The sequence below is a fragment of the Zootoca vivipara genome, chromosome 1 (assembly GCF_963506605.1).
Source record: "Zootoca vivipara chromosome 1, rZooViv1.1, whole genome shotgun sequence".
NCBI classification, from domain to species: Eukaryota; Metazoa; Chordata; class Lepidosauria; order Squamata; family Lacertidae; genus Zootoca; species Zootoca vivipara.
In genome coordinates, this window is record NC_083276.1 from 131,713,337 (window position 1) to 131,726,096 (window position 12,760).

Below are 12,760 nucleotides of genomic sequence, written 5' to 3' on the forward strand. Positions count from 1 at the left end.
GTGTCCATTAATACTGGTAAGTCCATATTAGACATGTCTGTCAGAGGGAGAGACAGGCCCGCACAAGGAGTCAGTTTGCAAGGCAGGTCACTCTTATTATCTTCCTGTTGTGAGAGGCTTGGCTGAGACAGAGTGGGTTGCCCAAGGCATAGCTAAAGTCAGAGGTGAAGCATAGTTCTCAGCTTGCCTTGTGCATGCCGCACAGCATTTCACTTTGCTCGCACTCATGTGAAATGGATGTGATGCAGTGGATAAAAAAGACGATCTGCCCAGCAGTGATGCTCACTGGGCGAACTTTGTCAAATGTCTAGCCTCCTGTAAAGATTTAATGGAGAAATCAATGGACAAAACTAGAATTGGAAAGCTCTTCCACAGTGGACACTATTTTAGAGATGATTAATAATCTGATTCTTAAATTACATTTTTCACATAGGTATGGGTTCAACTCACAATACGAATCTTTGCCTTTTAAAAATCACATCTGTGACCTGACTTTTGCATTCTTCTGCTGACATTATGCTAACTCATTGTCCTTAGATTTAAAACCAATGTAATGTTTTGATATTCACAAGCTCGACCATCTTGACTTGGGTCAGTCAAGTCAAGGAGATCCCATTAATCTTTACACCACGCCAAAAGCATTAAGTGGGAAAATGCTATGGGCTGCTAGACATCAGATTTTTCTCCTCCCTGTTTTAGAAAGTCAGTAGTGTGTGCTCTGGTTTTCAACTGGGATTTTAATAAGCCAATGGAGATTAAAAATAAGTAACCTTCTGTATCTTTGCTTAATGGTAATGTTTAACCCAAACATTTAACTACCTTTTAGTTACATTTCCTGACCCTTAATGGGGTCAAATGCCCTCCTTTTCATCTGGTTACAAATTCTTGGGCGGCCAGGCAGAGGGACTCTTTAAAAATAATAATCCTTTTCCTTTTAGATTCCTTGTTTATTCTAGAAACCACCCCAAGCATGCTTAAGATACTCTCCTGACTTGCCTTACCCAATGGGATTGTCTGCCAATAAAACTCACACCCAGTAAGATAAATTCTTCTCTCTTACTCACAGTGGACAGTCTTATTTACTTGGGATTACATGTGTGGGTGACTGGGAGCACAATTTGTTCCATTGAATTAAGCTACTCAGCCTTGCATCAATTCCAGGCAGTATTTGGGGCCAAATGAGTATGAGTGAACTCCCACTTATGGTTTTCCTTCAGAGATAATATCTCTTTGTAGACTTCTGCTTCATCAGCTTTGCCTCTTCAATCACACCCCACAGGCAACCATTTCCCCACTTCATGTACGGTAGCAGTAAATCAGGCATCCCCAAACTTCGGCCCTCCAGATGTTTTGGACTACAATTCCCATCTTCCTCGACCACTGGTCCTGTTAGCTAGGGATCATGGGAGTTGTAGGCCAAAACATCTGGAGGGCCACAGTTTGGGGATGCCTGCAGTAAATGGTCTCTCCCAACAAGGAAAGGAACACAGACATTGGTGATTGATAGGACTGCTATAGCCACCTATCAATTGATCTAGTTACTCAAAAGCCTAGAACCTTGTGGTGATTCCCATAATGTTGTTTGCTTAATTACCTTATCCTCAATACCAGGCAGCAGACAATTTTAAACCTGAGAGTGGAGGGGCAACCTTATGCACAGGAAATCATTGTGCAACGTGCAATTATTGTGCAACAACCAATTTATCTGGTATCTCCTTCTTCTCCCTGTCATGGGAAATCTCACTAAAACAGGATTTCTTCCCATGACACATTGAGACCCAGCAGTGCTGCCTGGAGTTATCAGATGTTTCGCAAGAGCCGCTGTTGTGAGCTGGAAGTGAAACTCTGTGAGGCCAGTAGCTGAAATCTTTGCATTTCTGGTGCCTGGCAGTGGCTAACTGAATACAATTCAGAGGTAAACATCAGGTTTTCATGGGGAAAGTGGTAGGATGGGCAGTAGGGAGGAGGCCACTCAGACCTGTGATTGAAATCACTTGAAATCATAGGGCAAATGAAAGTGTGGGTGGGCCCTGAGTCAGATTCTTGATCCACCTAGCCCTGGACTATAGCTAGTAATGGCCCAATGAAGAAGAAGAAGAAGAAGAAGAAGAAGAAGAAGAAGAAGAAGAAGAAGAAGAAGAAGAAGAAGCGGAGGAGGAGGAGGAGGAGGAGGAGGAGTTTGGATTTGATAGGAGTCTCAAAGCGGCTAACATTCTCCTTTCCCTTCCTCACCCACAACAAACACTCTGTGAGATGAGTGGGGCTGAGAGACTTCAGAGTGTGACTAGCCCAAGGTCACCCAGCAGCTGCATGTTGAGGAGCGGAGACGCGAACCCGGTTCCCCAGATTACAAGTCTACCGTTCTTAACCACTACACCACAATGAGCTCTCACACAGAAGTCTCTTCTATCAAACATCCTCCAACTGGAGTTGCCAAGGATTTTCTGCATGCAGAACATTTGTTCTCCTTTGGAGATACAAGTTAAAAACTTTATCTAAGGAATTTCACTAGCAGTCAATGTTAAATCTAAGAGAATGGAATCTTCTCTGTTAGGGCAAATGGGGCACGGCCCACCAACCTCCGTCTGCCCTCTGCCAACTCCTTCTTATTTACAGTCAAGGCAGTGAGTGGCTCTGCCTTTCAGCTTTCTCCTCCTCAGTCTTGCCCTTGTAGAACTCAACAAGGAAGAAGCATAAGGACAAAAGTCTTTGGCTCTGCCTCCACCTACCATTGGGCTCCCTGCCTTCTGCCCTTCCAGTTCCAATGGACGCGAGCCTCCACACAGTGATGTAAGCAGATTGTTTGGTTTTCTGGGGTTCCCAGAGCTCTGTTGTACTAGAACTCTCAAATGCCATTATACCACCACTCTGAACTGAAGACAAAACTAAACATTACAAGGAAGACAAGGGCTGTTGCCACAGCACCCGGTCCATGTTAAGTTTTCCCCTCCCAGTCTGTAATATCTAGTACAGCTTACCTCATGTCCTGACATCATTACAGTGTACACTACCAGTGACTGCAAATAATGCTTAATTGAGGCATGGAAACACACATCTCCATTCAGCCATGGAGTAAGTTGTACTAGATGTTATAGTGGAATTCATTTTTATTTATTTATTTTTTAGTTTTAAAATTCATCTTTATTTCTTATTTAAAAATTTACAAATCAACACAAATCATCTCAACATAATATAATATAACATAATCAAACATAAAACAACACAATATAACATAATCAAACAAAATCAATAAACTGCACATAAAAAAGAAAAGAAAAGGCACAAAAAAGAATTATAAAAATAGAAGAAGAAAAACAAAATGGAACAACAACAAAAATACAAATTAAAAAAAAAGATGGAAAAAACAACAACCTCCAAACATTTAATATCGGTTCCCTTTTTAAATGAAATTTTTCCAAGCTTCTCCTCTATCATTTAAATTCTATATCATATCTTATTTTCCTTTTATTTTTTAATTACTTTATCAACTTATGCATTTTAATCTAAACAAATCACCCACTTCGAACTTATACCTTCTTTATATATAAAAAAATCTTCCACATAACTCCACTCTGCTTTAACTTTAACAAAGTTGTGGCCTTATTTGATCCCAAAACCAATATTCTGTGTGTTGTCAAGTTATTTGAACCCTAGGGAACTGAGTGGTCACGGGGCCTCAACACGCAAATTTATAAGTTTGCTTCACAGGGCAGCCCCCCCCCCTCTTTTTTTACAGTATACAGTACATGAGATTTCCCCTTGGAGTTCACCCCACATGCAAATGTGGCTCTTAATGTATTTTCCTTTTATCTGCCTGCAGCTACAGAAAAGTGTGGCTGCAGTTACTTACTGTTTTCTTCTACACCCTGACGTGAAACCTCTGCTCAAATTCTCCCCTGCAAATGATTCGCAGCAGCAGTGTAAAACAGTACTAGGCCTATTATTTGAGAGCAAGTTTCCTTTGTAACTTAGTAACTGTAACTTCCATATAATGTTTAAGGCAATAGTTACAGTTGGAGCATATTGGAATTTGTATTGATGAAATCTAAGTTTTTCTGTGACATCCAAAATACTTTTTAAAAGCTGATCTTTTAAAAAAAGACAGAGGGCCTTCTTGGTAGTGGCACCCGTCCTGTGGAATGCCCTCCCAGCAGATGTCTTTTTTTTTTTTTTAGAATAATATTTATTTATTTTTCCACTTCAAGAACAATATTATATACATTTTCCATATAACAAATAAGATTAAGGAATAAAATAAAACATATCTGGGAGCTTAACAAAGAAAGGTTAAGCTCTTAATAACAGTTATTCCTCACAGAACATTTGTAATCAATTGTCTAAAGGAAAAAAAAAAAAAACCCCGAAAAAACAGAAAAAAAGAAAAAAAGTTAAAAATAAAAAATGAATAAAAATAAAAAATGAAATGATAATAATAAAAAAACAGGAAAAAAGAAAACACTCTGGGCTTCCTGTTACCACCGACGGCTTAGTTTTTGTTCTTCCATTATCGAATGTATATACAATCAGTACTATTTCTACTTTCAATATGTTTTCACATTCTATTTCTTTAAGTTTCTACAAATTCAATAAATCTCCTTACCCTTTCACTCAAACGCTATCATTTTAATTTTATCTTCAGTATATTTTCTAACATATTTCTTGTATCTATCCCATCTTTTAACAAATTCTTCCTTATCTTTCCCTCTCAAACTATTTGTTAGCTGTGCCATTTCGGCCATTTCCTGTAGCTTTTCCTGCCAATCTATGATTTTTGGGGCCTCTCTTTCTTTCCAGTTTTTGGCAATAACCAGACGAGCCGCTGCTAGAGCATATAATAAAATTTCTTTTGTTTGTGATGGTATATCTTTTTGAAATGTTATACTTAATAGGAAAATCTCTGGTTTTTTTGGAATGTTTTTCCCTAGAATTTTTTGTATCTCATCATGAATTTTATTCCAAAATTTCTTAATGGTTTCACAAGTCCACCACATATGAAATAAGTTCCCATCGTTACCACCACACCTCCAGCAAACGTTAGCTATATTCTTATACATCTTTGATAATCTGGAAGGTGTCAGGTACCATCTGTTATTCATCTTTAACATGTTCTCCCTTATATTGCAGCTCGACGTAAATTTCATATTAATTTTCCAAAGATTCTCCCATTCAAAACATGTAATTGGATAACCACAGTCCTGTGCCCACTTAGTCATGGCAGATGTAACCTTTTCATCCATGACTTCGTGATCTAAAAGCAATTTGTACATTTTAGAAATAAGTTTTGTATTGTTTTTCAATAATTCTTTTTCAAATTTTGTACATTCCATCTGAAATCCTATTTGTTTATCTTTTTAAAATAATTCATTCAATTGATGATAATCCAGCCATGTGTTAAGATGTTCCCTTATATCTTCATATTTTTTAATTTTGATTTGTCCTTCCTCTTCTAGTAGCATCATATTGTATGTTATCCAATTGTTATCCATGTTTACTCTTTTTGGTGTTATTGCCTCCATTGGAGATATCCATCTTGGAATTTTTGGTTCAAGATATCTTTTGTATTTGTCCCATGTTCTAAATAAAGCATTTCTTATTATGTGGCTTGTAAATTTTGTGTATATCTTTCCTTTTCCATAATATAAATAAGCGTGCCACCCGAACCTCGTTTCATGTCCTTCCAGGTCTAGTACGTCCACATTTTTTAGCAAGCACCAGTCCTTTATCCATGTGAGGCAGGAAGCTTCGTAATAAAGCCTAAGGTCTGGGAGGCCAAATCCTCCTCTCTCTGGAAGGTCAATAAGTATCTTATGTTTAACCCTCGGCCTCTTATTTTGCCATAGAAATTTGGAAACCTCTTTCTGCCACTTATCGATCATCGTAGTCTTACCAATAATTGGCAGGGTTTGAAATAAATACAGTAATTTAGGTAAAATCTTCATTTTAATTACCGCGATCCTGCCGCAAAAAGATAATCTAAGCCTACTCCATATTTCTAAACTGTTTTGGATCTCTTTCCATATCTTTACATAATTGTCTTCAAATAAATTGATATTTTTCGGGGTTAGCATTATTCCTAAATATTTTAATCTGGGGTAGATGTTTAATTGAGTAGCTTTTTGTACTTCTTCTTTCTCCGCTAATGTCATATTTTTTGCCAATAATTTAGTTTTGTTATAGTTTAGTCTGAATCCGGAAACTGCACTGTATTCTTTTATGATGTCCAAAACTTTGATGAGGCTTTGTTTGGGGTTCTCCACCGTAATGATAAGGTCGTCCGCGAAGGCTCTTAATTTATAACTTCTCTTTCCTAAAGTTATACCTTTAATTTCTTTTTCCTCCCTTATTTGTTCGCAAAGGGTTTCTAATGTCAAGATATATATTAAGGGGGACAGGGGACACCCCTGTCTGACCCCTTTATTTATTTCGCATTCTTGGGTTATATTCCCATTTATTATAACTTTGGCTTTCTGTTTCGTATATATAGCATTTATGGCATTTAGGTATCTCTCCCCAAAATCCATTTGGTAAAGTAGGTCCTTCATGAAGTCCCATGAAACTCGGTCGAATGCTTTTTCAGCATCAACCGCCATAAAAATTGCCGACTTATCTATTCTTACATCCAGGTATTCTAGCAGATTTATGATGTTTCTAGTATTGTTAGAAATGCGCCTGCCTGGGAGGAAGCCCGCCTGATTATCGTGAATGACATTCAAAAGGATTTTTTTAGTTCGTTGTGCTAGAATATATGCGTACAACTTATAGTCGTTGTTTAGAAGTGCAATGGGTCTATAATTTGCTATTATCTGGTGGTCCGTTCCCTGTTTTGGTATGACCGATATGTAACTTTCCTTCCACGTATCTGGCATAGCTCCCTCTGTCATAATATTGTTCATAATGTCTTTCAGTGGTTCTGTTAGAATATCCTCAAAGTTTTTATAATAACAAGCCGGAAACCCGTCAGGGCCCGGGGTTTTCCCAGTTTTGGCTTCTTTAATTGCACTTTGGACTTCAAAAGTTGTTATTGGCGCCTCCAACATTTCTTTCTGTTTTTTAAGGATTTTGGGCAGGCTATGTTTTTCCAAATATTTTTTAATTTCTTGTATGGATTCTCCCTCTTTTTTATATAAATTTTTAAAAAATTCTAGAAATTTGTCCTCAATTTCTTTTGGATCAGTTATTATCTTTTCATCTAATTTTATTCTATTGATAGTTCTTTCAGCTTCCCGTTTTTTAAGTTGCCAGGCTAATAATTTCCCCGGCTTGTTGGCAAATTCGAAATAGTTTTGTTTCATTGATTTTATTTTATTTTCAATTTCCCAGCAGATGTCAAGACAATAAGTAACTATTTTACTTTTAGAAGACAACTGAAGGCGGCCCTGTTTAGGGAAGTTTTTAATGTTTAATGCTGTACTGTTTTAATATTCGGTTGGAAGCCGCCCAGAATGGCTGGGGAAACCCAGCCAGATGGACGGATTATAAATAATAAATTATTATTATTATCATTATTATTATCATTATTATTATCATTATTCTGCTTCAAGAAAAGAAGCAGAAGAAAAACAGTTCGCCCTGTGTCACAAGTGACCCTGGCAGATGTCAGGACAGTACTGATGACATTTGAGATCCAGCTATTGCGGTGCTACTGTTGAATTAAATGCTGGCAGTTCCACTTGAACAAAATGATGAATATACAAATTCTTTGACTTTTTTCTGTAGCACTTGAACATTTTGGGAATTGAAATGGTTCAGGATGTTTTGTCAGTTCTGCTGCCTGGTAATCTTGAATCCAGCTGCAATCCAGCCATTAGTTGCCAAACGCATCAACTTTATTAACTTGCATCGCTTTCTCTGGGGCAAGCCTAAATGTTATCATTCTAAGGCATTTAAAATGTGTCCAATTTGTCCTATTTAAGGGGTGCTTAGAATAATTTTATAGAAAGGTAACATACAATATATATATAATTAGGCTGTAGTCCTAAATAAGCTTCCTGGGTGTGAACTCAGATCACCATAGTGGACTTTACCTGTGAATAAATATGCATAGGGTTATGCTGTAAAAAAACAAGCAAACCAAAAACCAACCCTATGAAGATCTGTGGCAAAAAATAGTTTATAGATCCTTCACCACCCAAACATTTATGATTGCATACAAATTTGTAAACCATGCTAAGATTTGGAGTTAATGGCTCGCCATTGGAAAGGAGATCCAGGAATCATTTTCTAGGGTCACATCTGCACCATACAGTTCAAGCTTATGACTTCCCCCAAAGCATCCTGGGAACTGTCCCCTCTCAGAGAGATACAATCACCAACAAATTACAGTTTCCAGGATTCTTTAGGGAAGGTTTTCAAACTTTTGGAGTCCGTGGCTCCCTTGACCAACTACATTCTTTCTGCAGCTCCCCTGTGGGGCTCAGGAGCCCAGTTATGTCACCCCTTGCCTGCAGAGCTGTCAGCCCCTCACCCTTTTTCGAATTTCTCCCTTGCGGAGTGTGCCCTCAACCTCCTCTCCTCTCCCCTCTCCTTGGGAGTCCTCCAGGCAACTGCTGCTTCCCCTGGTCTCTGAGCTGCCCCATCCCCGCCCCAAAGAGAGGTGCCTTGCAGAGCCACCATTCGCCTGTTGAGTTTATAGCCAAGGCTGCTGCAATAAACAGCTGTACAAGCCTTTGGGAGGCAGAGACAGGAGACGGCATCAGAGGAGGGAGGCAAGGAAAGTGGGACAGAGGCCAGTCTTGCCCGCAGCACCCCTGACCAGCATTCAAGGCACCCCAGGGTGCCACGGCACACAGGTTGAAAACCACTGCTTAAGGGAAGCCTTGTGAATGCAGGGCCAGCCCAAGACCTTTTGGTGCCTGAAGTGAACGACAAAGTGGCACCCCCACCCCAGCCAGGGAAGAAGGGGTGAGTCAAGATCTACATAAGGAGCAAGTACTACATTGGGATCCACTGCCCCTGTGGATCCTGCCACCGAGGCAGTTAGGAATCTTGCCTCACAAACGGGCTGGTCCTGTGTGGATGTGACCTAAGAGTGCACTTGCCATGCCTTCTACATGCAATTTTACAAGGACATTGTAAGCCAGTTGTAATCCTTGCATGTTTTCCCAAGGTTCGTTCATCTTTTTGCTTACAGAGGAAACTCTGAGATTCGTGTAGGTTAAGCTGCAAGACTGCAAGACTGCAATTTGCTAACCTCGTGCTGCAGGTATTATTGTAATATTTTACTCACACACACGGTGTTCTACAGCAGAATAACACAGTGACCAAGAAGAGAATATTAAACTGACAAGTTTTGTAGATGGGTAGGGAAAGTGAGTAGATATGACTGGATCCATCAGATGTCCTTTAGTCTGTTTTATATACGTCTTTATTATATTGTAAATCACTTAGGGATGCCTCAGGGTAAGTGATTCATAATTACAGTGGTACCTCAACTTACGAAGACGATCCGTTCCGTGGCCGTCTTCGTAAGTCGAGGTTTTCAGATGTCAAACCGCGCGGTCGGCACATGCACAAAGCACGATTTCACGCTTCGACGTGTGCACCAACCACGTGCGCCGCTCTGCGCAGGCGCAGAACGCATGTGCAGGGTGAGCGCAGCGAAAAGACTTCTGGGGTTGTCGGCTTTGGAAGTCAAAACCTTCGGAAGTCGAATCGTTCAGATGTCGAGGTATGACTGTATATAAATAAACAATAGATTATCAATCAGATGCCACCATGTGAAATTCAGATGGAATTTACAGCCCAATTTGTAACCGTGTTTACGAAGAAATCTTCCTAGCTGCAGTCCTTTTACCCTTTTTAAAATCAATACCACACACACACACACACACACACACACACACACACACACACACACACAGTTTTACTGCTTCACAAATTGTAAACACATACACACACAAGCTAGCACCAAAAACAGGGTGTGAAAGTGGTACGGAGAGGAGCAGTGCCATATTGGGAGAAAGGTATATGTGGCAACCAATCGGGAGGTGGGGTCAAATCTGCCCCAGCGGCTATCATAGCTGCCAAGTCTCCCGTATTCCCCGGGAAATCCCCATTTTTCCAGCTGTTCCTAGCTGAAAAAACGGATTTTTTTTGTTTCCCCCCGGTTTATTCTGGCACAACGGCCATTTTGGAAGTAGGCGGAGCATGCTCAGAAGCGACTTTTGATGCTGCTCTGCCCAGTTCCAAAATGGCTGCAGTGTGACTTCTGGCGCGGCAGCCATTTTGGAACTGGGCAAAGCAGCATCAAAAGTCACTTCTGAGCATGCTCCGCCCAGTTCCAAAATGGCGGCAGCGCTACTTCCGGTCTGCTACTTTTGCCCGGTCCCTTATTTCTCCGACAGCAACTTGGCAGGTATAGCGGCTATGCCATGCCCACCATGAGAATGGAAGATAGCAAGATACCCCTAAGTGTGGCTGGTGGTGCATAAAAATTCCTCTTGTAGCCTACAGTGGAAGAACAATGGTTGGAACCCCCCCTTTATTCATATTGGTTTCTTGCAGATGACGCAGGGAAAGAGAGTGGAGGCCCTTTAAGCATATATGTGTCATAACAGTTGACTGCCTTTTCCCCACTTAGCCACATCTGTTCCTCCAATTGCCTCACAAACCACTGAAGAAATTCAGACAAGTTTCAGCGTGATGAGCAATATGCCCCTCCGAGTTAGGTAAAGTTCATGTCCAGTTCACAGCTAGGAACCCTTCTTTCTTGAGTCTTCATTTGGAGTAGCACTTTTTCAATACAGTCATACCTCGTGTTGCGTTAGGTTCATGTTGCATCTTTTCAGCTTGCGAACGTGGCAAACCTGGAAGTGTATACTTCTGGGTTTCGCTGCATGCGCAGAAGGTTTCTGCGCGCTTCGCACATGTGCAGAAGTTCTCTATCTCGCTCTGCACTTGCACAGAAGCACCGCTCTAGTTGCAGACTTTTCAGGTTGCGATTGGCACTCCAGAACAGATTGTGTCCACAACTAGAGGTACCTCTGTACTTTATTGTGAAGAGACTTTGTGATTCAGTCCAATGGAGCCAAGGCGCTGGTCTGTATGCTCTATTCACTAGGGAGACTGGTAGCCTCATGAGTCATTCTCTCTCCCTCTTGTTCAGTTTCCCCAATCAAAAAAGGGGGGGGGGAACAAGGCCACGTGCAAACATTCATCCAGCCCAAGACATATCGGCAACTGAGGTGAACCTCAAAATGATGCTCCCTCCTGCCAGGGGAGAAAGGGTGAGTGAAGAATAGGGGTGGGGAGGAGACCAGCAACACTTTCTATTTACCAGGAGGCCTCTGTAGAAGCAGGATTGAGTGGGTGGGTGGGGCTGCAAAGGAGGAGGCAGATCCAGCCTTGAAGGAGTGCGCAGCAGCAGACGATGCATTTCTGGGAGGCTGGATCTGCTGCCCCTGCGGATCCTTCCGCCTGAGGCAATTGCCTCACCTTGCCTCTTGGGTGGGCTGGCCCTGGATTCATCCACATACAGTGCAGAGTGGATGAAACCCAAAGTCATGTATACAACTGGAGAAGCTTTCTACATGCATGTGATCTATTCATTCATTTCTGTAGGGCAATCATCATGCACAGACTGTCAGTGGCGTAGCAAGGGGGCGTAGGGGGAGGGGTGCCCCAGGTGCCACTCTGGAGAGGGTGCCACTCAGGGCCCCCCCAGCCCCCGCAACTCCGAAGCCTAGCCCGGTGGTGGCGCCCAGTAAAAAGGCTCGCTCAGCCTCGCTGCGGTGGCTGGCTTGGTTTGCTTCTTCCGGCTGCTGGGCCTCCACGGCTCTGCCCAGCAGGAAGCTTCTGCGTATCTGCCGAAGGGGGGAGTGCCATGTGCCCATGCGGGAGCCGGCTGCGAGTTGCTAGAGGGGTGGGAAGCATTCCGGAGCGAGGATGAGCACTGAGTCCGTTGCTTAGCCACAGACGCAGCGCCCATCCTCGCTTCGGAACGCTTTGGGCCCTCCAGCAACTCGCAGCTGGCTCCCGCAGGCACACATGGTGCTCCGCTCCTGGCTCCGCCCAGCGGGGGGTGCCGTGTGCATGCAGGCGCTGGAGCGGTTTGCCGGCAGCAAGCCGCTCCAGTGCCATGCAGGGATGAAGCCGAGGTCCTGTGCTCGTGGCTGCTGCCGCAACCGGAAGATCCCGGCGCCGTCCCCGCACGGCGCTGGAGCGGTTTGCCGGAGGCGCCGCTACATAGCACACATACGTGCATGGTGACATCACACATGCACACTGTGTGGCCACCCCGGGTGCCGCAGCGGCTTCCTTCGCCCCTGCAGGCAGCCTAGTGTATACTATAGTCTCGTGTATACTTATGGCCTGCTTTGCAAATAACACCTTGAACATGTAAAGGCCAGGGGTTTCCAAACTAAGGCCCGGGGCCCGGATGCGGCCCAATCACCTTCTAAATCCGGCCCGCGGACAGTCTGGGAATCAGCATGTTTTTACATGTGTAGAAGGTGTCCTTTTATTTAAAATGCATCTCTGGGTTATTTGTGGGGCCTGCCTGGTGTTTTTACATGAGTAGAATGTGTCCTTTTATTTAAAATGCATCTCTGGGTTATTTGTGGTCTGAGGGAAAGTTGACCAGCCCCCTGCTGAAAAAGTTTGCTGACCCCTAAGCACACAACCCTCTGTCCTACCTCTACACATTTTTACCTGGGCTAGGTTCACAAGGTAGTCAAAATATTTCTGTTTTTAACTCAGTCTTCCCCCAAAGAAGGCTTTCGAACTCTAACCCTAGCATATCTGCTCTGTGATTTGTGCATTG